Source organism: Lissotriton vulgaris, chromosome 4_1, assembly GCF_964263255.1.
Source record: "Lissotriton vulgaris chromosome 4_1, aLisVul1.2, whole genome shotgun sequence".
NCBI classification, from domain to species: domain Eukaryota; kingdom Metazoa; phylum Chordata; class Amphibia; order Caudata; family Salamandridae; genus Lissotriton; species Lissotriton vulgaris.
The window spans coordinates 1,062,390,685-1,062,415,053 of record NC_141691.1 but is presented as its reverse complement, the minus strand read 5'-3'; positions in this window follow the sequence as shown (position 1 = coordinate 1,062,415,053).

Sequence of the window (24,369 nt, the reverse complement as noted above, 5' to 3'; positions counted from 1 at the left end):
TCGACTTAATTAGCTGTGGTAGTTTTATACAGTATGGGTAAAAGGAAACTACCCAGCCCAAAGTCCACCTTAGGTAAAAGAGCTCATATTGAGTCCCAACAAACCCTACTGAGCTACCTTCCTGGAGCCATGGGGACGTTAGATAAACAAATCAGCTCAGTTGTGGAATCCCATGAAGTTGGCACCTCACGAGTAAATGATGAATCAGATCACTCTGAGGTTCCAGACAGTTCAAGGCAATCTAAGACAAAAAAGAATCCCCCCCAATGGGTGTATTCAGCACACTGTGGATGGTATCGCTCCGAGCGATTCAGATTCATCACTGCAACCCCCTCAAAAGAAGCACAAAACTCCCTTACTTGATGAGAATATATATCTCTGCCCACATTAATCCAACAAGTTGTCGCCCTATAATTTGTTTAGAAACCACTCCTATCAAAAAAAACTCAGCCCAAATTGGAAAGAAAAAAAGGAGCCCAAGAAAATCTTCTACTAAAGATAGAACTGGGACTAGGAAAAACCCTGACCTACAGAGTGATGATATAAAGAACAACACTGATCGAAAGGTTGGATCTTTATTTGAGAGTTAGGCTAGACCAAATGGACTCAAGATTAATCTGCATTGAAGAACAAATAGCTAGTGATAAAAAACAACCTAGTAAAAACCCTAGAAATCTGTTACCCGGACCAGGGACTCAAAATCTGTCTTGAACTCGAAAATCGGGACTTCTGTTTCTCATATTGAAGCCCCTTCCCATCTGCGGGATAAAGATTCACTCTCACTAGTAGCTCCCGCCCTTAGTCTTCCGACATGTAAAATAACTAGAGAGAGGTTGCGAAACCCCGAAAAAACAAGTCTAATAAAATCCACTGATCTGAGTGGAGGATCGAAGGGCCGGATGTAGGTCGGTCGGTAACGGCCGAAAATCAGTATTTTCGGCCGTTACCGACCGAGATTCACAAAATGGTATGTAGGGCCACATATTTTACAGATTCGGTAAATTTACCGATCAGTAAATTTACCGAATCTGTAAAATACCGAATCGGTATTTTTACCGATTCGGTAACAATGAGATGTAGGTGGGACTCTTCTGAGTCCCACAAGCCTTACAGAATCGGTATTTTACCATGAAATCCAACTTCATGGTAAAATACCGATTCCGGTGTGCATGCACATGTGTGCATGCACACCTGTGCCATATGACAGGCAGACCTGCCCTTAGGGCAGGTATGCCTGCCACATGGCCCCCGAATCTTTTTTGGGGGTGCTAGAGGGTGTCAGAGTGACACCCCCTGCACCCTTGTCAAAATCGGTATTTACCGATTCGGTAAATACCGACCGGTAATGCCCCATTCATTCCTATGGGCTTCAAAGCCCAAAGGAATGAATGGGGCATTACCGGTCGGTATTTACCGAATCGGTAAATACAGATATTTACCGATTCGGTAAAAGGAACATCTGGATGTTCCTACATATCCACCCCTTAGATTTACCGATTTTTAATTACTGAATCGGTAGAATTCGGTAATTAAAATTCGGTAAATCTATTTTACCTACATCTGGGCCGAGGACCTTGAAAAGTGTAAACGATCTTCCAGGTTCAACCACTCGTCTTTCTCGCCCACATTCCCCCCAAAATCCTGCATTTAATAATTCAGAAAGTGCAAATTTGGCTCCTGATGATCACCTCGATTTACCTCCAGCAGCCACGTCGTATATCATCGTGCTGGCTAATGTTCCAAGAAAGGAAACCTCAGCAGTAGAAGGTTGGGAAACACCTAGAAATAAATCTCTCTATTGGTTGGGCACGAAAACGGGTTTAACTGAATTTCTGTTCAGAGAATTTAAGATGGCAAGAAGGGTTCAGTCTGTTGGTTTGCGTGTAAAATTTTTTGCGGGAGATTCAATTGTCCTGACTTTTAGATCCCCCCAGTTGGTTAATAGAATTTTACAAGACACTGGGAATTATGCTATAGTAATCGGTGAGATTAATATTCTGCCACTCTGTTTCTTTTATCCTCCATCAAACGGGACCCAATTGGTTTTAGGGATGGGTAGAAATGTACAAAATCAGTATTATGTCCAAAAAATCCCAACTCGCAATAGATTTAATCTGCTTTCTGGATTGGAAGAGACTGATTGACTGGTTCCTCAATCCCCGGAGCCTACTGGGAACCATGATCCTTCGAGCTGGGAAACACAGAATCGAAATTCTCCCAATCCTTATTTGAAATGGCTGATAGATGTAAATATCAATGAACGTGACACGCATCCCCTCATTGATCTCCACAAAAACTTGGCAGTAGATCAGGGGTTAGATACGAGTAAGATACAAGTAGTTGCAGATAGTAACACCAGGCGTAGTGCTCAAGTAGAGCCTATTATTCTGACTCCTGCCCTTGAGAGCGCTAAGGACAAGTCTTTGATCACCATACTCTATTGGAATATTGCTGGCCAGCGATCAAAGGCGGGGAATGATACTTGGTCCAGCTTTGTTCACAAATTTAATAATCCTTTGTTTTCAAGAAACGTGGGCCACTGCTGAGATTCACATAGAGGGCTACAAAACATATTTTTCCTCTGCACTACCGTCACCTTCTTGCAGAGCCAAAGGAGGTCTGTCCATCTTTGTTTCAAATTTTGTGGAAACTGAGGAAATCATCCCAGTTAAACTAGAACCCAATTTCCAAATACTAAGCCTCCGCCTGAACAAGGCTGACCACTTCCTCCTGGTTAACTTTTATAACAATCTACACCAGGTAGAACTGTTAATAGTAATACGACAAAATGTTCTCTCCCTCCAAGAATTAACTAACAAGACAATCAAAGATGTTGTAATTATTTGGGGAGGTGATTTTAATCAACGATTGTGCAGGTATAGTGCCCAAAATAACTGTGGTCTAACGGATGAGAACGAACATCCGATAATCCATTTTTCCCACACAACAATAGGGGATTGTTTAAACGAAACCCTTTTTGGTTTAGATTTAGGTCTGGCCAATTATATGATAAACCCTCTGGTCGCCCTTATTCCGACCTTTAATGGCAGAGGAAGGCCGAGTACAATAGACTTTGTTTTTATTTCTTGTAAAGCGGAAGCACGTGTTACGAAGTGTATGACTCATGATAACGCTATGAGTGATCATCACCCTAACAGCATTACTCTATCACTTCTACAAAAGTTAGAAAGACATAACACAGTCACGACCTTGGAGCAAAACACTTTGATTTTAGACAGGCTAAATGGGTTCTCACTCAAATGGAATAAAGTGGATCCCGTAGTTATTACCTCAAATGTAGTTAAAACCGCGCGAACGGCGATTGAAAACTGCCTTGACATTGCCACCTCCGATGAGGAAATCTTGACCAATTTTTTGACTGTTACTTAGACAATAAAAGAAGTCCTTTTTGTGAAATTAAAAAGTAGAAAGCATAAAAAGAAAGGCTGGTTCAATAGTAGTTGCACAAAAGCGCATTCAAAACTGAAAGCCGCATTACAAAAAACAGAACAGGACCCCCAAGAAATCGTCACCCTTAGAAAGGAGTATAATCAAGCTATAAAATTCAGGAAAATAGAACTGAAAAAGGAACTGTGGGATCAACTTCATAAAAGCTGTACCCTAACGGACAGCGCTGCTTTTTGGGCAGTTATCAAATCTCCCTTCCTTTCTGATTCTAGAACTATCCCTAAAATTGATGTGTCGATAGACGAACTGACTTGGGTTGAACACTTTGCCCGGATTTTTGGCCTTCCTTCTAAGGGGCAAGAAGCAGTCAATTGTCATGAAAATATCTACCCTGAACCAAAAATAACTCTATACCCCATAGTCCTTGACATAACGCATGACGCAGTAGACCTCGCTCTCAAGGCTAGTAAAAATGGAAAGGTGCCAGGCGCCGACGGGGTACCAATTGATTTCTTTAAATTTAATCTAGATTTGTGGACCCCAATTCTGACCAGGGTCCTGCAGGCATCATGTGCGGTGGGGCTTGTGGACTCATGGTCAGAATCTATTCTCGTTCCCATCTTTAACAAGGGGGACCGCCTATTGCCATCCTGCTACCGTCCAATCTCTTTGCCGGATCCCTTCGGGAAAGTGGCGGGTCGAGTCATTCTTGAACGCCTCCAGCATTGGGCGGACGATAGCAGGATTTTATCAGACCTTTAATTTGGGTTCCGAGAGGGGCAAGGTACTTTTGATGGGCAAGTATGTAAGTGCGAAGGGAGGGGCCTTATATATTGCGTATGCCGATCTATCGGCCGCTTTCGATTGCATAAGTCATGCAAAACTATGGTCAGTTTTATTGGAAATGGGGTTAGAGCAGGCGCTTGTCAACTTCCTGCACGAGTTATATTCAGATGCTAGTGCCAGAGTGAGGTTTGGTGTTGGGGGGGAACTAACAACGTTGTTCGGGGTAGAGAGAGGGGTCAGGCAGGGCTGTGTCCTGCCCACTTTCTCTTTACACTCTATACCAATGTCCTGGAGTTGGAACAAGCGCCCAATACCGACCCTACTCTATGTCGATGACGCTGTGATATTAGCACGTACCCCGAAGAACTACAACGTGCTCTTGTGAGATATAACACTTTCATGGCCAGTCTGGACCTGAATATTAATATTAAAAAACTTTTATTATGTCTTCCGGATCCAGAATTAAGAAAACTAAGGCTATTTTCGTAAATAATGCCAAACTTGAGAGCACCAACACATACCCATATCTGGGAATAATAATAGACCATAAAATCTTCTGGAGACAGGCCATTGAGTCTAGGAAATTGCTTTTTATGAGGGCTACTGTTGCACTAGTACATTTTTCACGAAAGCTGGGAAGAAGGCCCCCCGCGAAACTTATTGAGATATATAAGGCCAAATGCTTAAGTGTTGCAACTTACGGGGCCGGCGTGTGGGGCTATGGAAAGATAGATGCATTGCAAAAAATTGAAAATCGCTTTTTAAGGTATCTTCTTGCTGTCCCCCGAGGTACTGCGACCTTTTCGAGCCATTTGGAATTGGGTCTCCCTCATCTTACAGACATTGTCAAAATCCAACCACTTCTCTTATGGCATCGTATCTGGTCATCAAACAAAACTATTTTTTGCCAAGGGTTCATACAGGACTGTATTTCCTTAGAGAATGCTCATAAGATTGGGTGGATAGCTTATGTTAAAAGCTCCCTGTACTATCTGGGTCTGGAAAAATGTTTTCATTTTCCCTCTCAATCTTAGAACTGTCTAGAAAAGAATTCAAAGCGCAGTGTTTAACACATCCAGAACAACTGCCGCTTGCCAAAGAGGTCAGCAAAACATCAGTCCAACATATGCTGTCAATACAAACAACTTTGTCCATGCAACCCTATCTAACTTTTAATAAGACCAGCTAAGAAAGATTTCTATTAATTCGGTTTAGGCTAAATTCCTTCTACCGCCTAGTTAGCTTCCCAAAACAAACAACTGGGCTACAGCATTATCACTCTGCCCATGCGACGATCTCTCTACCCAAGCCACAATTCATACAATTTCTATTTTGTATGTTCTATAGTGAACCAAGAAGGCTTTGGTTGATTCCCATCTTAAAAACTATGGGTCTTCGAAGATGTCGTCCCGCACTCCTCTCCTTGCAGTTTCTGGATGAGAAGTGCTCAGCGAAAGCTATAGCTAAATTTTTAAAATTTATTGTGCGGCATAGGCCAAACTTAGATTAGACTATGAACATTTTTTCCAGGACTTATTTTTTCTCATCGTATTGCTTAAGATGTTTATTTAAGACTTTGTATACTCTTTGTAAAAGGATTGTACACTTGCAATTTATGACTTGTTATAGTCCACAATGAATTTTACTTTCCACCATCTTTCAGAGATATGTATTTTTATAATTATTGGAGTGGGAACATTTTTTAAATGTACTTTTATGGTTTTGTATCTGATGAAAACCAAATAAACTCATTTTTGACTTTGACTTTGACTCTCGACCGGTTGTCGATCGGTCCCGTTTCCGCGACAGTGTCCGGCCGACATCTTACTAAGGCCCCTAATTTGTTATGAACTTTACTCTTTGTCTCATTAATTTTTCTATGCTGTTATTTCCTATTTATGTGAATTTAAATACCATAGTAACAGAGGTCAAATATCCTTAAATCTTGATTTCAGAGGCATGTTAGCTAAAAGTATGTGCAGCATTGTTACACTATATTAGATCACTAACCCATTCTTCAAATTTAGGTTGTAACCCACTGCCCCATCTCATCACCACTTGGTATTTAGCAAGTAGTAGAGCCAAAGTGGTATATATCCCAATAGTGTGAGTTATCTTCTTGACATAACCTAATAGAGTAACCAGCGGGAATGGCTCAATATGATGATTTATCATATTTACCAGCTCGATGAAGACATACTTCCAAAAAGCTTGTCTACCCTTGTACAACCATGCTAGGTGTATGAGATCCTCCTCTTTATGACTGCATTGGTGACAACTAACTTCCACAACCAGACAGTATGCTTGTAAATTAGTAGTATAGTATAACCTTTGTATGAGTTTAAAGTGCACAAGCCTGTGCCTTCTTTCTTATGTAATACATCTAATGAGTGAACTACAGTATACCCCATTGCGTATCAATGATTGCATAGACTAGGTCCTTTTCCTACAACTATTTCACCTGGCATGCTCCAGTTGCGACTATTTTACTGGCCGGTTTGTATGTTTTGGAAACAATATGTTTCAGATCTGTCATAACTATTTGGGCTTCCCTAAATTCACTTCTAATCCTGTATTACTTAAAAATCTCTTTTTATGAAAAAGGTGTAATTTCATCCTTCACCTGTTTTATGGTCTGACAAGAGCCTTCTTGAAAGAGCTCCCGCATACTTGTAATGTTAACTCTCTAGTTGACTACTAACAGCCCTTCCATCAACAGTGGTAGCCACGTGCACCACAGAGGGATAAAATAGATCTTTCCCATATTGTTTCCTCAGCAGGTCCAGGTGTATCTTCTAGAATGTCTATGTGCATATGCTGTTAATAACAGGGCTACCTCCAAGGGCTTAGGCATGGCAGTTTTGCTTTCTAGCACTGAGTTTGCAAGTGGGGGGACTGTGCACTCTGTAATGTGCAAAGTTAGCCAGTGCTATATAGAAGTATAACTCCAGATCAGGAGATTCTGGTCCTCTGTGTTTGTATGGTAGAATTCATGTAGCTTTTTTAATTCTTAGGTATTTGCCCGCTCAGGCTAGTTTGATTATGAGGCTTTTTAGAGTATCAAGGAAAGTGGCAGGTGGAGTTATCAGGAAAATTAGAATATATATAGAATTCTTGGTAGTTTCACTGTTTCCATTATCGATATATGTTCTGCGAGAGGGAGTGGGAGTTGTATCCATTTACTGAAACAATGTGACAACCTAATTATAGCCAGACCATAGTCACAGTGAAATGCCTCTGTAATGCCCTATGAACCATTATTACTAAATATTGCCTCAGGTCTTGTGCCCAGATTCCATTGCTTAGTGGACTCCGTTTGGGGGAAAATATTGCATTTGTTCCAGTTTATTCTCAACCCTCAAATATCCCCAAACCTTCGGCTCTTCCTTATAATATGTGAGAGATTTTCTTCCAGGTCCCTGACATTTACCAGAAGGTCATCAGCACATGCTGATGCAATTTGTGTGGTACCAGTACATCTAAAGCCTTTTTGTGCATGGTATTCCCTAAGAACATATGTCAGTGTTGATAGCATCAAGGCGTGGAGGGAGCAGGCAACACTTTCTCCCTCTTCGCTTAAAGTTATGTCCTGTTATGCAGATTTGTAGAGCGTACTATCACTCAGTAGGGTATCGCGGCAGGGTCTTGAGCTCAAATGTCCATGGACTCGATAATTCTCGCTTCGGTGCCTGACCTAATCATGGGTTCACACTCTGCAACTCTGGGCATTAAGCTTGCTTAATCTCCACAACGGCCCCCCTGCGGCGGGATGCCTGGCTTTCACCTTGGGGATATCTCACAGGGAAAAGCCAGGACGGGTTCCCAAGGCAAGCGCGGAGATACCCCTTCGGGGGTCGATTCAGGCGCTATATAAGAAACATAATAATAATAATAATCCTGGCGCTGGACTTAATGTGAATGGCACTTGTCAGGTGCCTATTTATTTGCACCCTGGCTGTTGAGTCTGTGTATAGTTGTTTGACGAGTTTGATAAAAGTGCAAGCATGTAATCTCATTCAGCGGAAACACAAGAGCCTTTAATCTGTGGTACAATTGCGAGAGAGTGCCAAAAATGGTCTGCAGGTTGTATGCAATGCTCCTACTGGGAATGGTGGAAATCAGCAAAATGCAACACAGGGTATCCTTGGAATTAGAAGCAGCACGAAGGCTTTCCCTGAGCTTAGCGTCTTCCAAAAAATCATTCTTAGGGAAAATTGCCTCTGTTTTAACCCCGGAGCGCGCATCAGGCCCTCGATCATTGTTAACACAGGTGGATATCCATCATGTCCCAACTACATCTTTACCCGAGCCCTTTATTAATCCCTCATCGTCACCCCTAAAGTCCATCGAGGTGTCTGCGCCATATGTCCCTGGGGCGGGTATAGGCTTTTCCAGCAAACTTGAGCTGTCCAAACAAGCAGCAAGCACTAAAAAAGTCGCCACCCACAAAAGGAAATGTCTTGCCAGATCCGCCTATGCATGAAAAAAGGCCAAAATTGCGAGGTCTCAATTTTTTAATAATCGACGACCACTGGTTACACATGGGGTTGATAAAGAAGCCTCACAAGCTAATACATGCTCACTGGGAGAGAAAAATGGCTCTGGTTTATCCAGTGCTATGTTAGACCCAACAATGGGGGCCTCTCCTGTCAACATCGATGAGAGGCCAACTGAGGGTAGGTTGAGTGAGCCAGAGAAGGATAGGGGGGGTGATGAAGAATTTCTTAAAATCGTTTGGGATACTTTAAAACAGCTTCTAACTCTCCTGGAACTTAGACTTTCTCGTATCGAAAACAGCTTATTAGAAATGGACAAGACCATATTTACCTTGGCTAGTCTTAGTCTAAAACAAATGGAAGCCAAGTTTTTCCAGGGTGATGATTGTACCTCTCAGGCTCCGGTGTTAGAACCTCCGGCCTTGCCCCCCCCAAAACCTAAACCATTCCCAAACCCCGTACAAAAGTCTGTAACACCACTGCTACTATCCCAAGAACTACAGCCCCAACCACCCGTCCCCCTCAAAGTACAGCACCATCTAAACCGAGGCCACAAGCTGTTTCACACCAGCCTAATCAGCCTGCAACCACGTGTACATTTCCACAGCAACCCAGCCGCCCGAACTTTCGTGGGGGTTTCATTGATTTGCCACCAGAAGCTGAGCCCTATGTTATCGTGTTAGCTAGCGTGCCTGCCCTGGATCCACAAACCCAAGAGAACCATTGGTCGCTAAAAAACAAGGTCATTTACTGGCTTAACGTAAATAGACAGCTTCCTAACCATCTAAGAAGCAGGGTACTAATGGGTCGTAGAGTATCTTGGGTAGGCCCCACACGTAAGTCCATTGCTGGTGATTGCATAGTAGTGTCCTTCGCGGATCCCCACACAGCTCAGCACCTTTGTTCATGGGTCTCACGTGAAGATAATCCATCCATTGTCGTCAGACCCCTTACATTTTTCTACCCTCCACGGCAGAAAGCTGAGATAGAGGGGACCTGGTCAACAGTCCAAAACATCAGACGGAAAGGACGAAGGGATGGTTGGCATGGTCAAAACAACTGGTGGGAAGGGGCTCCTACTTCCAACATGTTCGGTTGTTTGGATGAGGTTGATTGACTTGGGGGGATTGACGCCTCTATACACCCCATGGAACCTAATTCCTTTCAGGTGACTGCTCGCCCAACCCCACCTGTAGCTCGCATGGTTTGTTCTACTTTCCCCGAAGGCCCTAGACCAGTCCCTGATCATGTTACCGTTTCCACTGAGATCAGGGCAGGCGACCTGGGCTCATCGCAGACGACACCATCTAGTAGCCCAGTAGGAACAATCAGGGCGGCGTCTTGGAATATTGCAGGGCTAAGGGGTCGCCTGGATAACGACGATTGGGTCGATTTTATAGACACGTATGACATCGTCGTTTTCCAGGAAACCTGGGCAATTGTCCCTCTATTTAGAGTAGGCTACCTCAACTATTATAAACCCGCCATACAGGGCCTTAGGGGTAGGGCCTCTGGAGGACTCGTGGTGTGGATCTTAAACACCTTGGGATTCAGAGCCAAGAAAATCTTGGTAGAGAATGCCGACCTCCTTTGTATCAGCCTTAGAAAGGATAACAGCAAGGACATTCTCCTAATTAATATTTACGCCCGAGGCTGCCAGGGTGGTAGGAAGCAACCGGTTCTGAACGATCTAGATAGACTACTGATGAAGCACAGTGGTGATCATTCTGTCCTAGTAGCAGGTGACCTGAACTGCTCTTACGAACCCATCCTTAGTCTGGCTGAAGATGTGGGAATTGACGAAGATACTGCCTGGAATATTCCCCCACTTACCATAAGCAAGGGCGTCAGGGGTACAGAGGCGGCCCTCCACTGGCTGGGATTCTGTCTGGAGTAGGGGCTTCGGGCAGTGAATGGCCGCACTCCTTCTGACAATCTTGGGAAACCAACTTTTGATAATGGGACCAGCGCAAGTCGTATTGACTATATATTGGTCAATGTAGAATTTTGGTCACACGTAATAGATATGGTGGTAGAACCTAGACCAGAGAGTGACCATAACCCTCTCTCTTTGGGTCTTAGGGTTCCCGGACTGGGTGACCGTCAATTGGAAACAACTTGCCTAACGTCCGACATAGTATTGTGTGACAACAGGAGACGAGTCAAATGGTCCAGGGTCATAGCTGACCCAGAGTTATCTCGTGAAATAGAGGAGTTGGTCTTAGATACAAGGGATAGGATGACAGCTTTATACCCTTCTGGCGGGGCCGACTCCTTAATTATTAATCTCCATGAGAAGTGTTTTACGGATCTCAAAAGTCTCCTTACTAAGCCTTCAAAAAATAAGACAGTTAAGGCACACAAAAGATGGTATAACAAGAGCTGCAGGGAAGCCCACAGTAAATTAATAGCAGCTGTTAAATCTAGGATCTCTCATAACATCAGGAAAGCTAGGCAGTCGTACAAACAGGTCCTTTGGTCAGCTAAGAGGGATTGGGATGATTCTTACTGGTCAGATCTCCTTATAGCGTGCAAGTCATCCAATTAGGGGAAATTTTGGGAGACTGTTAGGTGGGGTAGGGACCCTGATTCCCAAACACCGGTTAACCATGTTTCGGCTCTGGACTGGGTGGAATTTTTTTCAGCCCAATTTAAAGACACGAGCGCCGAGCGAGAGCTGGAAACCGAACCTGCTGTGGGGGCACTATCCGCAAACCCTGGGGTCCGACTCACTTTTACCGCCTCAGATACGGTGCATGCCCTAGGTTCTGTCCAGTCAGGTAAAGCCCCGGGCCTAGATGCTATCCCAGCGGACCTTTTTAAACTTAACTTTGATCTATAGGTCCCATACATCACCCTATTGGCAAATACTATCGCAGCAGGGGCAAGGATTCCACAATCCTGGAAAGGGGCTGAGATATTGCCAATATATAAAAAAAGGGGATCGATCATTGCCAAACAACTATCACCCCATAAGCTTGATCGATTCACTCCAAAAAATAGTATCAAGAATGGCCCTAGCAAGAATCCAGGGGTGGATCGAACAGAACAACATACTTTCCCCTATGCAGGCAGGGTTTAGATTAGGCACCAGCACCATAGACCAGGTGTTCCGACTCACCATGCTCTACTGGAAGGGAAGTGGTCTTCTTGGGTGGAGGGGTTATCTATGCCGCATTCGTAGACCTTAAGTCGGTCTTCGACTTAGTTCCAAGGGTGAAACTATGGGAAGCTCTTAGACATATGGGCTTTCCTGTCGAACTCCTGGAACTAGTCATGCGATTGCATGAGGATAATTTCGCCCGAGTAAGGTGGGGGAAGCAGGGCCAGGTGACCAACAGTTTTCCAGTCCAACGAGGGGTGCGCCAGGGCTGCGTGTTGGCTCCCACCCTGTTTCTCCTCTTTATAAACCAGTTAGTCCAATTCTTTAACAATACTCAGACTGATGCACCATCCCTGGGCGGATCAAAATATCCGATGCTAATCTTTGCCGACGACACCCTGCTCCTTTCTAAAACCCGGAGCGGGTTACAGTCAGCCCTGATTAGGTTTGCAGAGTTCTGCAAGAATAATGACTTGCAGATCAATGTAGATAAAACCAAATTTATGGTTTTCAGCAAGAGAACCCCAATCAATTTCAATTCAAAAACCTTTATTTCGGTAAGAATATTACCATAAAAGACAGTTGCATTACACATTTCTTAAAATAAGTTTGTACAATGAATATAAAATGCATAAAAAATGTATAAAAACATTACTGGAAGACACCTGGATGTAGGCAACAGAACCATATTCAGTCCACAGTTCAGAGATATTTCCTTCTGATGAACCAAAGGGCGCCCAGGTATTTGGCCATTGCAAATACAATTTGGTGGGACATGTCAATTTTTAAAACTCTGTAAGCCTGCATGCACTTGTAGAATCCCAAGTTCCTGCATAAGGGGACAATCCAGTGCCTACGAATCCCCTGGTAAACGGGACAAAAGAAGAGAATGTGGAGCTCACTTTCATCGGTTGTTCTGCAAGCAGGGCAGGTACTGCTGGGATCTTGGTTCCACTTGGCCGAAAAAGATTTAATTGGAAGAGAGCCATGCCTCCACTGGAGATATAATTTCCTCAGTATGTTCGGATAGATTTTATCTAGAGTCAGTTCCATATTGTACTCCGCTTTATGGGAGAAAAAGGACTCTGTTAAAGACCCAGGATCTTGATGGTTTAGAGTCTGTGAGAGTTTAAGTTCTCGATAGGATCTGGCTAGATCTTTTTTGGAGAGGGTTTGGCACTCATTCTGAGGGTCGGACCACAGGCCTGAGAAACCTACAGCCACAAGTTCGTGCTTAATGTGGGCAAGCCATTTGATTTTTCCGGCGCCTGGTGTGGCTAGGATCTCTCGTAGACCTTCTCTGTAGCTATCCAATTCTGGGGTTGACCATAGTCTACGCCAAAAAGCCAGTGGACGTAGAGCTAACTCCTCGTTAAGTGGTCGTAGGCCAAGGTCCATCCTCAGCGGGACGAGAGGGGTGCTCAATGGTAACCCTACCAGGTTACGAATGAATCTGTTTTCCACCATCAGTAGTTTGGATGTATTTACGTGGCCCCAAAGTTCAGATCCGTAGAGGGCGGCCCCCTTTGCCTGAGATTTGTAGATCTGTAATGGGGGGCCAATCGGCCTGACCGAGGATTTGTTATTTGCCATGAGCTTCATTACACCTCCCGAATGCTGGGTCAGTTTCAGTGCCGCTTTTTCCAGATGGGAGCTCCAGGTAAATTTATCATTCACAGTGATTCCTAGGTATTCAAAGGTTTTTACCCTTTCTAGTTTGGTGTGTAAGATGCTGGGACGAAAATGAAATTTCTGAGGTGGGTTGAAGACCATGAATTTAGTCTTTGTTGCGTTAATTTCTAGCCCATGGGTACCACAGAAGTCCACAAAGCCATCAAGGGTGCACTGAATACCTTTTGCCGACTTTGATAAGAGCAGTGTATCGTCTGCGAACATTATGGCTGGAACCCTCACGGAGGCCAATTTCGGTGCATCGGAGTTGGTTACACCTGCTAGATGGGCGATTACCCCGTTGACGTAGAGGCAAAACAGGGTTGGTGCGAGGACGCAACCCTGCCTCACCCCCCTGCCAACGGGGAACTTCGCAGACAATTCTCCCATCCTGCCACATCTAACCTGGGCGTAGTTTTTGGAGTGGAGGCGTATTATCATGCTCAGGAGACCATCAGGGACCCCCAAGTTGTCAAGGACCTCCCACAACTTGTTCCTTGGTACCAGGTCGAACGCTGCCCTTAGGTCCACGAATACCGTGTAGAGGCTGCCACCCTCTAGTAGTACTGTTTTCCAGTGTATCATGGACAGACGAAAGACCTGGTCCACTGTGGAGACCTTTTCCCTGAAACCTGCCTGGAAGGGACTCAAGATGTTATAGTCCCTGATCCACTCGTGTAGGCGGTTTAGCAAAAGTTTCGAAAAGAGTTTCTGGGAAACGTCAATTAGGCTTATGGGCCTGTAGTTTGCAGGGAGGAGGGGCGAACCCTTTTTGAAGATTGGCACGATTTCAGCCCCTGGCCAGGTGGATGGAAGTGGCAGGCCCTTCAGGATAGCATTGAAAAGAACCCCTAAGTAGGGGGCCCAAACGTTATGTTATGTTATGTTATGGGGATTTGTATAGCGCACGGCTGCCCCAGCCAAGGGGCGTCCCGGCGCTGCGAGCTAACCAGAGTGCGGAATGAAGGTGCACAGAAAACTGATTATTGGAAGAGATGGGTTCATGTTTGTAGAGATCTCCTGGTAGCCTGTCTAGGCCCGGCGCCTTACCAGGAGACAGGGAAGAGATTGCCAGTGTGATTTCTTCTAGGGTGAAACCCTCGATCGCAGTTGACCCGCTTTTAGAGACAGAGGACTCTCCTCCATGGTTAGTACCTCCCTTTTCGCTGTTGTGTGGGAGATATAGGTTTTTGAAGTGATCCTCCCAGACGGAAGGTGCAATACAAGCCTCGACAGCTGCAAGAGGTTCGGGCGAGCCATGCCTAACAATCTGCCAGAATGTCCGCGAGTCTTGATAGGCAAGGGCGGCTGTGATCTTTGACCAATTGTCCTCATCCCATTCAATTTTTGCGGCGTGGAGGGCAGATTTGTAGGAAAGGCGTTTCTCCCTGATTTCGGCTGGAGATTCTCGGGCTTTCAGTGATTCGAGAAGGAGAGTTTTCGCTTGTCTGCAGGAGGAGTTGTACCAAGTCGCTCTTCTCTTTTTGGGCTTGCGAAGCCTGGCCACTGGGTTCAGTATGTCTGCGAGGTTGGTACATAGCTCTGAGTGGATGTTCCCGAGTGCAGCCAAGTGGTCCTGAGGGACCAGGCTACTCGTGGTGTCAGTCTCTGATTCGCCCCCCAGTGAGTTCAGACAACACTCTACTTCTGCCAGGGCAGGTGCGGTTAGAGCATAGAGTCTTTCAATGTTAGATGGATTTTCCAGCAGTTTGGTCCATTTGATTTTGCGTCTGTTACTAGTTAACACTAGGTCGGACTGGGGTGGTGCATTGCAATCTACCTTTTCCAGCTGGCGATAGGGGGTCTCGAACTTTAGTGTGAGCAAGTTGTGGTCACTGTCATATCTAGGGATGATTCTAAAGTCTTTCACCCTCTTCCAGTCTCTGGTAGGTATCATTATATAATCAATCCTTGATTCGTGTCCCAGCCTGTTAAAGGTGTTTTTAGGGGGGATATCACCCTCCATCCGGCCGTTGCATGCCCTAAGAGAGTGACTGAGTGTGAGGGACTTTATCTGAATGGCAAGGGGGGAGCATGTCTTTATGACTGCATCTGCCAAGGAGGGAATGTCCCATAGTTCATCCTCCTCGGCAGATATACCTTCCACGTAGGCGGGAAGTGGTTCGAATTGATTGTTGAAGTCGCCACCTATTATTAGAGAGGAGGAAAAGTTGTGTGTGTCGAGAAAGTATGCTAGGTCTTCCACTGTACCCGATAATGCAGCGACCCCAGCTGGCCTTGAATAAAAATTTATCACTACCAATTTCCCTCCGCATGGCCAATCTAGAGAAACACATTGGAAGTCACAGGAGTTAGTTTCCATGGATGTGGCCCTACATGCCAGGTGGGACCCCACCCAGATTGAAAGGCCTCCTGAGGGGCGGCCTTTGCCCCCCCATTTCGCTTCAATACTGAAGGTCGCAAATCCCTGGGAGCTAAGTTGTTCTCTGGCCCAAGTTTCTTGTAAGAGGCAGATGTCATAGCTCTCTACTAGGTCTCTCCAGTCTGGGGTGTCTAATTTATTTGCTAGCCCAGCCACGTTCCAGGATAGAATAGAGAGCGTGCCGTGGGTCTCTGGTGTACTTCTGATGTTTGGTGTTCCCCAGTGCCCTAATGCTACAACTTTTCCATACTGGTTGGGTGGGGTAGTATAAAGTAGAGCACTGTTTGGTGTGTGGCTCAGAGGAGTGGGAAGATTGATATTCAACCCCTGGCTGTGGTCAGCAATTTCGCCCATAGGAGAGCAATTAGTATATCTAGCTGCTCCTAAGCTAAGGTCACTTGGCGCTATGCGTAGTGGAGATAATGTGAGAGAGCCGATCGTAGGTGTTTCTAAAGTGCTGGTTGACAGTGCATTATCTGCAAAGTGAGTGTGATTGCTAGTTTGAATGGGTGAGGGAGGTGTAATGTTTGCTGGATGTGTAAGTCAGTCCACCTCCTCAAGGCACCCATATCTATTGGAGGTCGGGATCCCGTTCCAACCTCCAAAATTTTCTGCCCTCCAGTTACTTTGTGCTCCCCAAGTATGTTTCCTAGGCTGCATCATGCTCCAGTTCCCCCCCTGAGCTATTGGGGGATGTGGTGGGTAGAAAAAGGTGAGTGGTCTTGCTATTATTGTTGTGGATGAGTTGTGGTTTGTCCATGAATAAATGGCGTGAGCAGTATTAGAGTCCTCAAAGGTGAGTATCACACAATCTCCAGGGAAGGTCTTTTGTGTAGTCCCTACCCAGGGTACCCTACGTACCATGAGGATTTTGCTCCTTAAATGATTGGGGATTGGTTTGTTGGTTTCCAACCAGTGTATCACCTTGTTCTTGAGAGAGTCGAAGTTTTCGTGCTGATTATATACCAGTTCAGTTACCCCGGTTAGTACCACAACGTAGGGGCTAACCTCTGGGGGGAGATCTACAAATCCCCTTGATCGAATGAAACTGGTACTAGCTCTCTGTGATGTTGGAGGATTGGTGCTCTGGCCATTGTGTCTAACGTTGGGGTGCTCGGTCGGGGCAGATGTGCTTAGGGCAGTTGCGGCTGAGGTGGATCGTATTACCCCACTGGGAAGATTGGTGACACTAACCTTGGTTCGGGGTTTGGGTGTTGGTTTGACCTTGGGTGTAGTATTAGAAGTGTTAGTGGAAGAGCATGCGGCAGTTGGGGGTATGTTAGTCAAACCTGGTCTCTTAGATTTAGGGGGAGGCCGGGAGATTAGTGCTGCTTCGGTGGTAGAGTCCGAGTTTACGGCTGTGGGAAGGTTTGTGGTTGTACACGTGGAGTTAGAGTTCTGCATGGTGACAGTAGCCAGGTTTATTATACTTTTTTCGATTTCTAGGAGCTGTGCCTCTAGGTGTGTGAATCTCTTTTCTATTGGGGTGAGTAGTTTTTTTAATGTTTCCCAAACAATAGTGAGAAATTCAACATCCTTCCCTTTGATGGAACATAGGGGGATTCCTGCAGCATCGCTTTCTATAGTGAGATCGTTGTTTTCCTGTATGATTGCTGTGTGAGGGGAGGTGCCTTCTCTGCATGTTGTTAGAGTTGAGGATTGCAGTGGTGGCGATTTATCAGGGGGAGGTGCCTTGGATGGTAGCTGTGCCTTTGCTACTTTGGCCTTTTTTCTAGAGTATGCCGAAGTAGGGTTGCGTTTCCTTTTATTATGTGTGTGCTCTTGTACTTTGAGCGAGCTACCATCCTTTTCTTGTAGAGCAAGGGGGGGTTCAAGTGTTGAGGGAGCACCCTCAGCACAGCCTTCCTTTTGATCTACTCTCTCACCCAGTTGGATAAGTGGGGGGGAGATTGATATGTCTAAATGGTTCCCCTGTGATAATGGTAATCCTGCTGCTTTTGTGTCATGAATATCAGCATTGGTAACGATCAAGATGGGTGTAGGACAAAGCAGACGTTCTGGGCTTTTTGCACAGGCGATGTGGCCAAGGGAGGATTTTTTCGCGGCAGTCAACTCCATTGACAGTCGTCTGGCAGCTTCAAGTTCTAGTGATACCCTGTGCTGCATTTTGGTTATTTCGTTATCAATTGCAGTGTGGGTCCTGGTGATGAAATCGTCCAGTGTGCCATTTTTTAGTTTTGATTTGGCTGCTCTGTCTCTAAATTCTCGGGTAGCCATGCTGGGTTGGAGTTCGGGGGTCAGCTCGAACATCGAAATGGGGTGGCCCAGCCCAGTCTCTAACAGCCTCTAACGGCCTAAAACGGCCCTGTCTTTGCCCAGTCTTAGCCCGGGCTGCGTCCCGCGCTGCGGGAGTGTGATGTTAATTTGAATCCTCAGGAGGGCGGGGGGCGGGCCAGCAGGGAGAGCGGACCGGAAGCTCTCCGTCGGTCTCGCAGGGACTTCTGGGAATTGAAGTCCCTGCACACTCGCAGCCCCGCTGCAGCCACACGCCCGGTTCCGCTTGCTCCTTACCGAAACAGTGATCTTCCCAGCAGCAGCAGAAGTTGGTCCCACCACAGTGCAGGCGATGGGGCACCCGCGAAGCGGGTGCGCCGAGAGGTTGAGGGTCACGCCTAGTTGGAAAGCAGGTGAGCCGCTACAAACACGCTGGCAATTCTATGGTCCTCTGCTCACTTTGGTGTCGTTTGGATGAAGTGTCCCACTCGTCTTGGGCAGCTGATGCTGATTTGAATCCTCAGGAGGGCGGGGGGCGGGCCAGCAGGGAGAGCGGACCGGAAGCTCTCCGTCGGTCTCGCAGGGACTTCTGGGAATTGAAGTCCCTGCACGCTCGCAGCCCCGCTGCAGCCACACGCCCGGTTCCGCTTGCTCCTTACCGAAACAGTGATCTTCCCAGCAGCAGCAGAAGTTGGTCCCACCACAGTGCAGGCGATGGGGCACCCGCGAAGCGGGTGCGCCGAGAGGTTGAGGGTCACGCCTAGTTGGAAAGCAGGTGAGCCGCTACAAACACGCTGGCAATTCTATGGTCCTCTGCTCACTTTGGTGTCGTTTGGATGAAGTGTCCCACTCGTCTTGGGCAGCTGATGCTGATTTGAATCCTCAGGAGGGCGGGGGGCGGGCCAGCAGGGAGAGCGGACCGGAAGCTCTCCGTCGGTCTCGCAGGGACTTCTGGGAATTGAAGTCCCTGCACGCTCGCAGCCCCGCTGCAGCCACACGCCCGGTTCCGCTTGCTCCTTACCGAAACAGTGATCTTCCCAGCAGCAGCAGAAGTTGGTCCCACCACAGTGCAGGCGATGGGGCACCCGCGAAGCGGGTGCGCCGAGAGGTTGAGGGTCACGCCTAGTTGGAAAGCAGGTGAGCCGCTACAAACACGCTGGCAATTCTATGGTCCTCTGCTCACTTTGGTGTCGTTTGGATGAAGTGTCCCACTCGTCTTGGGCAGCTGATGCTGATTTGAATCCTCAGGAGGGCGGGGGGCGGGCCAGCAGGGAGAGCGGACCGGAAGCTCTCCGTCGGTCTCGCAGGGACTTCTGGGAATTGAAGTCCCTGCACGCTCGCAGCCCCGCTGCAGCCACACGCCCGGTTCCGCTTGCTCCTTACCGAAACAGTGATCTTCCCAGCAGCAGCAGAAGTTGGTCCCACCACAGTGCAGGCGATGGGGCACCCGCGAAGCGGGTGCGCCGAGAGGTTGAGGGTCACGCCTAGTTGGAAAGCAGGTGAGCCGCTACAAACACGCTGGCAATTCTATGGTCCTCTGCTCACTTTGGTGTCGTTTGGATGAAGTGTCCCACTCGTCTTGGGCAGCTGATGCTGATTTGAATCCTCAGGAGGGCGGGGGGCGGGCCAGCAGGGAGAGCGGACCGGAAGCTCTCCGTCGGTCTCGCAGGGACTTCTGGGAATTGAAGTCCCTGCACACTCGCAGCCCCGCTGCAGCCACACGCCCGGTTCCGCTTGCTCCTTACCGAAACAGTGATCTTCCCAGCAGCAGCAGAAGTTGGTCCCACCACAGTGCAGGCGATGGGGCACCCGCGAAGCGGGTGCGCCGAGAGGTTGAGGGTCACGCCTAGTTGGAAAGCAGGTGAGCCGCTACAAACACGCTGGCAATTCTATGGTCCTCTGCTCACTTTGGTGTCGTTTGGATGAAGTGTCCCACTCGTCTTGGGCAGCTGATGCTGATTTGAATCCTCAGGAGGGCGGGGGGCGGGCCAGCAGGGAGAGCGGACCGGAAGCTCTCCGTCGGTCTCGCAGGGACTTCTGGGAATTGAAGTCCCTGCACGCTCGCAGCCCCGCTGCAGCCACACGCCCGGTTCCGCTTGCTCCTTACCGAAACAGTGATCTTCCCAGCAGCAGCAGAAGTTGGTCCCACCACAGTGCAGGCGATGGGGCACCCGCGAAGCGGGTGCGCCGAGAGGTTGAGGGTCACGCCTAGTTGGAAAGCAGGTGAGCCGCTACAAACACGCTGGCAATTCTATGGTCCTCTGCTCACTTTGGTGTCGTTTGGATGAAGTGTCCCACTCGTCTTGGGCAGCTGATGCTGATTTGAATCCTCAGGAGGGCGGGGGGCGGGCCAGCAGGGAGAGCGGACCGGAAGCTCTCCGTCGGTCTCGCAGGGACTTCTGGGAATTGAAGTCCCTGCACGCTCGCAGCCCCGCTGCAGCCACACGCCCGGTTCCGCTTGCTCCTTACCGAAACAGTGATCTTCCCAGCAGCAGCAGAAGTTGGTCCCACCACAGTGCAGGCGATGGGGCACCCGCGAAGCGGGTGCGCCGAGAGGTTGAGGGTCACGCCTAGTTGGAAAGCAGGTGAGCCGCTACAAACACGCTGGCAATTCTATGGTCCTCTGCTCACTTTGGTGTCGTTTGGATGAAGTGTCCCACTCGTCTTGGGCAGCTGATGCTGATTTGAATCCTCAGGAGGGCGGGGGGCGGGCCAGCAGGGAGAGCGGACCGGAAGCTCTCCGTCGGTCTCGCAGGGACTTCTGGGAATTGAAGTCCCTGCACGCTCGCAGCCCCGCTGCAGCCACACGCCCGGTTCCGCTTGCTCCTTACCGAAACAGTGATCTTCCCAGCAGCAGCAGAAGTTGGTCCCACCACAGTGCAGGCGATGGGGCACCCGCGAAGCGGGTGCGCCGAGAGGTTGAGGGTCACGCCTAGTTGGAAAGCAGGTGAGCCGCTACAAACACGCTGGCAATTCTATGGTCCTCTGCTCACTTTGGTGTCGTTTGGATGAAGTGTCCCACTCGTCTTGGGCAGCTGATGCTGATTTGAATCCTCAGGAGGGCGGGGGGCGGGCCAGCAGGGAGAGCGGACCGGAAGCTCTCCGTCGGTCTCGCAGGGACTTCTGGGAATTGAAGTCCCTGCACGCTCGCAGCCCCGCTGCAGCCACACGCCCGGTTCCGCTTGCTCCTTACCGAAACAGTGATCTTCCCAGCAGCAGCAGAAGTTGGTCCCACCACAGTGCAGGCGATGGGGCACCCGCGAAGCGGGTGCGCCGAGAGGTTGAGGGTCACGCCTAGTTGGAAAGCAGGTGAGCCGCTACAAACACGCTGGCAATTCTATGGTCCTCTGCTCACTTTGGTGTCGTTTGGATGAAGTGTCCCACTCGTCTTGGGCAGCTGATGCTGATTTGAATCCTCAGGAGGGCGGGGGGCGGGCCAGCAGGGAGAGCGGACCGGAAGCTCTCCGTCGGTCTCGCAGGGACTTCTGGGAATTGAAGTCCCTGCACGCTCGCAGCCCCGCTGCAGCCACACGCCCGGTTCCGCTTGCTCCTTACCGAAACAGTGATCTTCCCAGCAGCAGCAGAAGTTGGTCCCACCACAGTGCAGGCGATGGGGCACCCGCGAAGCGGGTGCGCCGAGAGGTTGAGGGTCACGCCTAGTTGGAAAGCAGGTGAGCCGCTACAAACACGCTGGCAATTCTATGGTCCTCTGCTCACTTTGGTGTCGTTTGGATGAAGTGTCCCACTCGTCTTGGGCAGCTGATGCTGATTTGAATCCTCAGGAGGGCGGGGGGCGGGCCAGCAGGGAGAGCGGACCGGAAGCTCTCCGTCGGTCTCGCAGGGACTTCTGGGAATTGAAGTCCCTGCACGCTCGCAGCCCCGCTGCAGCCACACGCCCGGTTCCGCTTGCTCCTTACCGAAACAGTGATCTTCCCAGCAGCAGCAGAAGTTGGTCCCACCACAGTGCAGGCGATGGGGCACCCGCGAAGCGGGTGCGCCGAGAGGTTGAGGGTCACGCCTAGTTGGAAAGCAGGTGAGCCGCTACAAACACGCTGGCAATTCTATGGTCCTCTGCTCACTTTGGTGTCGTTTGGATGAAGTGTCCCTCTTTCCTCTCTCTCCGCAGCGCGGCCCCCTATCGAAAGAGGGAGGGAGGAGCTGAACCCCAATCAAAAGTTCAGTTAGCTTGAATGGTGTCTCAATTGAACAGGTCAAGGTCATGACGTATTTGGGTGTGACCCTCGATTACCAACTTAGCTGGAACCCCCAGTTGGAGGCATTAAATCTCAAATTTGTCCGCCTCACGGGTTGTTTATTGCATGAACAGAAAAAATCCTTGACTAAACGTATCACCCCAGCATTAAAAATCTATGAAGCCAAGGTCAATGCAGCAACCCTCTACGGAGCTGACATATGGGGCTATAAGGATTTGTCAGTTTTGGCCACAGCTCAGAATAGGTTCCTACGGAAATTGGTAGGGCTTCCACAATCCTCACCCATCAAACCATTGCTATTAGACCTAGGTTGCAGACCCTTAGACGAGATGGCACAGTTTCGATTAGTGGCACTCTGGCGTCGGCTTTGGACGACTCCAGAGCTTAGCCTCTTCGCCCGTGAATTGGATGAGGTTAAATCATTGTGGGGTGCTCATAGCATCCCGTGGCTCAGGGAAGTCAAACACATACTGTATACAATGGGCCTCCCCGAGCTGTGGATAAACCCCGGGCGATCCAGTTTCCCCCCAAAACAAGATTTCAAGGACCTTTTTTGGGCTACGAAAAAATCTATTCTGGTCACCCATTCTTCGGATAATAACCTAACTGGGTTTTTCTTAACACACAAGGTGACTCCTTCCCTCGAGCCCTACTGGGACTTGATATGTAAAACCCTGGATCGTAAACTGTATCACCAGTTTCGTGTAGGCACATTACCCTTTAACTCTTTCACTACAAAGTGGGCGAAGAATGTAAGCAACAAATGTTTCTGGTGTCCCGATCAGGTAGAAAGCATTGGTCATATGTTTTTTGCTTGCCCAGCATATCGAGCCCCTCGATTCAAATGGTTGAAACCTTTATGTAGAATATTGGATTCTATGTCAGGACCGGAGGCTTCGGATTATGCTTTTCTCTCTTCGCTGTTTATTCACATAACACCACACAGCAGCCAGAAAAGCATCAAAAACTTGAAGAAAAAAAATTTTTTTGTATTCCAAACACAGGAATATCAGAAACATCCTAATAACATTTTATAACTACAAGTCCCATGAGATCAACATTAGGCAGTCCTTTCTTAGTGTCCATAAATCCCAATATAAGGCGTCCATCCTGTGAACTCCTCCTCTTTCTTCGCTGCTTCGCAGCCAGTTAAGTGCTATTCTCCCTCTCTTTCACAATTTTGTGTCTGCTGAGGTTTTGTTTTTTCTTGCATGTTTAATATTCTATTTGCATAGATTCTTGCTATTGCTTTGGGGGTCTGTGGGGTTTTTCCTTCCAGAGCCCCTTCCATCGCGGGGACGCCGTCGCCCCTTACGCGATGTCCCCGTGTGTTCCGCGGTGTTGATTTCACCGCTAGAGGGCGCCGTAGCATCTCGCCTGCCCGCGCGCGGCTTCCGTCTCGCTGATTGGAGCCGCACTGGGGAGTCGATGTCGCCGGAGCCCTGCTTCCGCCTAACCCTGACGCCCTCTTGGGTTGTACTGTCCTGTGCTTGAACGCCCCGTTGGGGTCTGTACTGGTGGTTGTGACCACGTTGACGCCCGCGGGCGATTTTAAGCACCTTTCCTGAATCAGCTTCCGCTGGGGTGTTACCCGCTCAAGCGCGCTGGGAGGCGGTGCGACCCGGTCTCTGGAGAGAGGGTCGGCGCGCTGAAAAGGCTGGTGCTGCCTTCGTGACTGCCTGGTTCCGCCGGCCTACAAAACTTTGCTAACCTCCGGTTGGCCCACACGTGGCAGTTTGTCTACGCCATCGGAACCCTCAGATACCTGTTTTTTCTTTGCTGCGTTGTGGACGCCATGGCTGAGGGGTACTACGTCGAGGAGGAGGAGTCACACCAATACCTCCAAGACGACGAATTCTATGCGGCTGTGGATCAGTCGATTTACCGTTGCGTGCAGGAAATCGTTGGGCCTATGGAGGACAGACTATCGGCCCGCATTGTGGAAGAGTGCGCCAAGTTGGAGCCGAGCCTCGCGGGGATGCCCGCCAACGATCCTAGCCAGCCACCGGCGGCCAAGAAGCCACGTGGGGACGCGGGTCCCAGTGGTGCGCAAGGCGTGGACAAGGACGCTTT